The sequence below is a fragment of the Balaenoptera acutorostrata genome, chromosome 1 (assembly GCF_949987535.1).
Source record: "Balaenoptera acutorostrata chromosome 1, mBalAcu1.1, whole genome shotgun sequence".
Taxonomy (NCBI): Eukaryota; Metazoa; Chordata; class Mammalia; order Artiodactyla; family Balaenopteridae; genus Balaenoptera; species Balaenoptera acutorostrata.
The window spans coordinates 84,652,107-84,657,861 of record NC_080064.1 but is presented as its reverse complement, the minus strand read 5'-3'; the positions used below and the strand labels follow the sequence as shown (position 1 = coordinate 84,657,861).

General features: G+C 38.1%; 1 pseudogene; it reads right to left on the bottom strand.

The window, feature by feature from the left end:
• Positions 1–2,465: 2,465 nt before the first annotated feature.
• LOC103017772 (phosphorylase b kinase regulatory subunit beta-like) lies at positions 2,466–5,078 on the bottom strand (annotated as a pseudogene).
• Between the last annotated feature and the right edge of the window lie 677 nt (positions 5,079–5,755).

Below are 5,755 nucleotides of genomic sequence, written 5' to 3'. Positions count from 1 at the left end.
TTATAAAACTTGCCCAAGATTATCCAGCCTGCAAGTTGAACCCAGGCAGATGACTCTAGAACCTTTTAAAAATTCTGAAACCCAGACTTTTCAGTCATATACTGATTGGACTGAGTTGTTCTGTTCATATTCTAGCTGCCTACCATTTTATAAAATGTATTTTTCTCTAGAGAAAAATAGCATCATCCAGAGCCTCTACAATTTTTCATGCAAAATGTCTGGCATTCAATAAAAAAATTACCAGGTATACCAAGAAATCAGATCAAAAAAAAGAAAGAAAGAAAGTAAAAATAGGCCATAGATGATCCAGAAACATGGATTAAAATGTTTTTAAAAAATAGATGAAAAGACACCCTTACCAGAGAAACAGAATCCATAAGAAGAGAATCAAGTGGAAATTCTAAAACTGAAAAATACAGTAATTAAAACTAAGAACTCAACAGATGAGCTTACTAGCAGATTAAACACAAATAAGAACAGAATTAGTACTGTAAGATACTAAATACTAGTATTCTCTGTCGGCAGAGAATATTCAGACCAAAGGACCAAAAAAAAAAAATGGAAATATAGAAAAAAGTGAAAGAGACACATGGGAGATGGCAAAGTTCTAAGTGTAACTGGAGCTCCAGAAGTACAGAAATAGATTAGAGGAGAAATGGAGGCAAAAGCATTGTTCGAATAGGTAATGTCTGAGAAATTTCCAAAACAGATGAACAATATCAAATCCCAAGAAGGATACAGACATTACTAGTCTCATCATAGTAAAACTGCCAAATGACAAAGACAAAGAATAAGCCATAAGAACAGCCAGACAAAAAAGCATAGTACCTTCAAAGAAACTACAACAATGATAACTAAGTTCTCAACAGAAACCATAGAAGCCAGAAGAAAACAGAATGATATCTTGAAGTGCTGGAAGAAATTACTGATGACTTAGAAGTCTATACACAGTGAAAATATCCTTCAAACATAAAGGCATCAAAAAAAGTTTGTTGTCAGCAGATCCATATTAAAAGAAATGCTGAAGGAGTTTAGACAAGAGGAAAATGATCCCAGATGGAAAGACAGAAATGCAGGAAAGAATGAAGAGCAACAGGAGTTAAATATATAAATGACAATAATAACATGTGGTGATGTTTACATACATATAAAATTAAAATAAATGTATGAGAGCAGTAAATTGAACAGCAGAAAGGGATAAATGGATTTAATGTGTTCTTAAATCCTAGCATTGTCTGGGAAGTGGTAAAACTATTAATTTACATTAGACTTTATTAGGTTAAGGCTGTTGTTATATCCAGTAAATATAATTCCAAATATACCAGTAATTATATTAAATGTACATGGACTAAATACTTCGACTGAAAGACAAAGTTTGTCCAACTAGATGAAAAAATAAAAATTTAATTATATGTTGCCTAAATAAGGACATCTTAAATATAAGGATACAGAAAGGTTGACAGTAAAAGAATGGAGATATATCATGTAAATACCATGATTAAACATAAAAAAGGACATTTAAAACTGATGCTTAAAAGTTAATCTACTAGATATGGAAATGAAAACTGGTAAAACTAAACAATAATTTAGGGATGCTTATATTAATGAAAAAGTTTTTAAAAGCAAGGGCGAGTAACAAAAAATTCAGGATAGAAGTATGAGAGTGGACTAGGTAGCAACACAAATGAGGAGATTAAGGGGCTTCTGTATCTTTAAGTTGTTCTTTTTTTTTTATTATTGTTGAAGCTGAGTAATAGTATGGGCTTTATTATACTATTTTCTATACTTTTGTAGATGTTTGAAATTAAAAATAATTTTTAAAAAATAATTCAATTACAAAATAAATGACACAAGGAAAGATATATTGTTAAAACATGGTAACATGGACAAAAACAAAGCTTTAAAATACATAAAGCAAAATGGATAAAAATGCAAGGAGAAATTGACAAATTCATAATCAGGAGAACATTTTACAATTTATCAGCAATCGAAGGTCAAGTAGGACAGAAATAGTAAAGATATTGATGATCTAATTATACAATTAGCAAGCTAAACACTTATTCACACTCACACACATTCACATGTATTTGCACCTGACAGGCTACATATTCTTTTCAAACACTTGAACATCCCCCAAATTGGTCACATATTAGGTTACTCTATATGCTCAATTATTGTTTTTTGTTGACTTTTTTTACAATTAGAACATATTTACATGACACCTGTATTCAATACAATCAAAAATATGTTTAAAAAAATGAAAAGCATTTATATTTTACTCAGTTGTGGCAGGCCTTTTAAACATATTATCTTGTTTCACTTCACACAAAACAATGAGGCTGGTATGAAAGCAGGAGGGAGGTTCAGCCACTGGCCTCAGGCCACTGAGATGATGAGTGGCGGTCAGGACTTGCACTCAGTTCTGCTGGATGCTAGAGCCTGGTCATGTGCCTTACTGCACTGCCTCACACAATGCCAATTCGTATTTTCAGCATGCCACGGAATAACTCCGGGTTATTGGAGATGATCCAGCCAATATGAATGACCGGTTCTTGCTGAATGACCGCCTCCCTCTCATCATGGGTATTACACTTGTAATAGATGATGTTCTTAATCACTCTTGGAGACAAAGGATTAGAGATAACCTCTTCTTCATGTCCAAAGGCACCCAGAGTTACCTGTTGGCCCTGCACTAAAGCATTAGTAATGGATGGGGCCAGGCTGTCCACTAGTTTACTTAAAAGGCTTGCTGTATGGCGCACCACCGACCGACATTTTTTGCTGCCAGCTCTTCTGTAGACTCTCTCAATGTGATCAGAAACAATACCTTCCTTTGTGATAAAGTTGGGTCCTTCTCTTTTGAGCAGTATACCCAGCAGGATGGCTTGGCTAGCCAGACAACTACAGTCATTCAGTTTTTGAAGAATTTCATGGGTGGGTTTGTTTTTCCATTTAGTAGTGGTAACATCTGGCTGCTGTTCTTGTTCAGGAGCATTGGAGGAGCTGCTTTGTCGTTTGACTTTTGAATGTTTGGGAACTTCTAGTTCCTCAAAACTCTTAAATTCTGGAAGCTCTTCTGTGTCATTGATTCGTGAGAAGTCAAGTTGTTCTACCACAGCTCCAGATATTAGTGTCTGTAGACGATCAATGTGAACTTTGACTCCTCCGACCACTCCTTTCTTAAAACCTGCCAGCATATCTAATATGGGATTGAATTGGCTACCTCTTATACTGTCTTCCTGGATGAGAATAAGGAAAAGTGCATGTCCATGCATTTTCCAGTATTGTTTAATAAACTGTACTGCATTCTTTATGTCATCTATCAGCAGTAAAACATCTTGAGACATTTAGAAATCACTTAGGTCAAAGATGATAGGGTAACAAACCACAGTCTTTCCTAGAATGCAATAAATCTTTGATGTATGGAGGCAGCCAATGCGCCTATCTAGCCTTCCACAGAGTCCTAATTTTTCATTGATCCCAAGATGGAAATAAGCTTTCACAAGCTCCTGCTGGGCCCAGATCTGAATGGGTTCTACCTGTTGAGGAGTCAGAGTCTGAATACCATATGTGTTGAAGAAAATTTGAAGGCATTGGCTTTCTGCTATAAGCGTTATATAAACAACCAAATCATTTTCCAGTGGGCCCTGATTGGAAAACCTCATGCTCACATTACATTGATTCTGTAGTGGGACATAACACTGAACAGGATCAATGTCTTTAGGACTAATTAATTCATCAGCCAGGAGTTTTGCAATGACATAAAGGGCTTGTCCCCAAAGTAATAGTTTTCCATCACAGCCATAGTTGCTAGGAAATCACTTCTAACTACCAGGGTTTCTTTTTTCATATTCTACAAAATCAGCTGGAACATAGTAGTACTTTGGTATGACAGGATAACCTTCTGTGGTCTGATGAATACTGGAGTCAGAAGATCCTGATATTCTTTTACTTGCTTGGGATTGCCTCTAAAAACACCATCAATCATCATGCAAAGGAAAAATATGGGAAATTCACATTCAATGCCATCAAACAGCTTAATTTCAGCTGGTCTACAGTAGCATCTATTAGGATCTTCCAATGATGTTCTATACCCATCTCTCAAGAAACGCTTAAATCCATATTTTCCTTTTAATTTTCTAACCACTTTATCGAGTGTCTGGCTAAACAGAACTTCATCATCCAAGGCAAATGTAGGATAACTGATGCAGGGGAGCAGGGCAACATCTGTGTTATGAGATCTTGATTCTCTGGGTAACAGTGAGCACAAAGTTTGCTAGTTGCGATTGTGGGCATCGAGATCCACAAATATAACCGACCAAGAACAGCCCTGGTTGCCAAAGAGGTTGAATCCATTAATTGCTTCTACAGCTGCTCTTGCTAAGCCAACAGAGCTCAAATGCAGCTCTGTGCTGCCATTATTATATTTGCTTCCTCTTTCCCAGACACCAAAGTCAGGCACACAGTAAACTCTTTCCACACAAAATACAAGGTTCTGAATAAGAGACCTCATCAGTGTTATAGATAATCTGGAGTCCTGAGGAAATCATTTCCACAAGGTAAAGGAGATAGAGTGACACTGCATTTAGCTGAAGATGACCATAATCCTCATAGGAGAGAATCTCATCCCTGTATGTACATTGAAAACAGAGTGAAGACATGTTGTCGGGCATGGATCCTGCTTAAACTGCTGGACCTTATAGGCCTGATGCATATAGCAGTAGACAATTCCCCTCATACATTTTATAGCCGAGTGCTTCAGCTCATGGGTCCTTCCCTTGTCATCATCAATGCACCTGTATACAAGGGCCAAAGCCCAGGGCACAGCAGTGCAGTATAGACTGTCATGGATCTTGGCCTTCTGATCATCACCACATGTTTTTGTGCGAAAGAGACCTGTGGTTAGACTTCGATACAGCAGCAGTGTTGACTTGACAATTCTGTAATAGTGATCCAATTTATCCCACAGTTTCATTATCAGGTCTTGGAAGATTAATGCTTTTAAGAGGTTCATAACCTGAGCCACACCTTAAGAAAGCTGGTGGAGAAGAGACAACTGTATCAGGTGAGCTGGCCATTTCAAATTGTTGACTCTAATCATAAGCATTGCAGGCTAAACTATAGCAATTTGTCCGGGCTCTTCACTCCAAGCCCTTCCAGCTCACTTCGGCCATGCAAACTGCCATTGCACTTGGGCCAATGCCTTGGCCTCCCCGGGGCCGCCTGTCAGCTCCTCCCGGCCGGCTGCTATTATTCTTTAAACTGTACACATATGTGATACATTATCTCTCTTTTGCATATATGCTTTATTTTATAATAAAATCACTTTTTTTTTTTTTTTTTAAAAAAGGCTTTTCTTTTTTTTTTTTTTTTTTCCTACTTTATTTATTTATTTATTTATTTTTGGCTGTGTTGGGTCTTCGGTTCGTGCGAGGGCTTTCTCTGGTTACGGCAAGTGGGGACCGCTCTTCATCGCGGTGCGCGGGCCTTTCACTATCGCGGCCCCTCCCGTTGCGGGGCACAGGCTCCAGATGCGCAGGCTCAGCAGCTGTGGCTCACGGGCCCAGTTGCTCCGCGGCATGTGGGATCCTCCCAGACCAGGGCTCGAACCCGTGTCCCCTGCATTAGCAGGCAGATTCTCAACCACTGCGCCACCAGGGAAGCCCTAAAATCACTTTTTAAATAGTAAAAAAAACAAGCCTCTTAGGTAGCCTCATCCACCAGAGGGCAGACAGCAGAAGCAAGAAGAACTACA